This window comes from Camelus bactrianus, chromosome 22 (genome assembly GCF_048773025.1).
Source record: "Camelus bactrianus isolate YW-2024 breed Bactrian camel chromosome 22, ASM4877302v1, whole genome shotgun sequence".
Lineage (NCBI taxonomy): Eukaryota > Metazoa > Chordata > Mammalia > Artiodactyla > Camelidae > Camelus > Camelus bactrianus.
The window spans coordinates 11,605,250-11,606,010 of record NC_133560.1 but is presented as its reverse complement, the minus strand read 5'-3'; positions in this window follow the sequence as shown (position 1 = coordinate 11,606,010).

Genomic DNA, 761 nt, shown 5'->3' with positions numbered 1-761 from the left:
CCGTCCGACCCACAGCTTGCGCTGCTCGGCTTGAGCTGTGTGACTGCCAGCAACCCCCCCCCCAACCCCCGTCGGGCCATGCTTGGTAAGTACAGGTCAGAGTCTGAAGGCTTCTCTGAAGACGGGTTGCTTGGGCACCCTGAAGAGAAGACTAAACCTGCACTCTGAATAGTTTAAAAATGATTTGTCAATGGCGACAATTTACAAAAATGTACTTCTGTTGCGGCATCTTCCAGTCTTTGGGATTTATGGCTTCATCTCTGCGACTTGAAAGCACACTCGCGTGCTCTGGCAAATGAGAAAATGTATGAACAATTTGTTGGTTTTTTTTTTTTATCAAGTTTCCCCAAATATGTAAACTCTGAGAGTGCCTTATTCTTTTTAAATGATCATTCATTTGTCTCCAGACTGTATCTTTTGGCACAATTTATTATTCTCTATTTCAAAAAACTTAAATGCATTTTGCATATTAGCACGTAACTCTTGTTCCTGTCTCCTCAGTTGTGGAAAGGGCTGGATTGCTTTTATAAAGAAAAAAATGGCTAATAAAATTGGCCTCAGCACCATTGCTCTGCAATTCTTATGAACAGTAAAGTGGTACTTACCGTCATTGATGTTAAAAGCTATTTCTAAATTATGGTGCCATTTATTATCTCTAGTGTCCAAAGTAAGTTTAAATGATGCTTATAATTCATGTTTTACCAAATTTCCTTTTCCCCCCGAGGATACCTCTGATTAACTTATGCACATTAAAGCGCTTT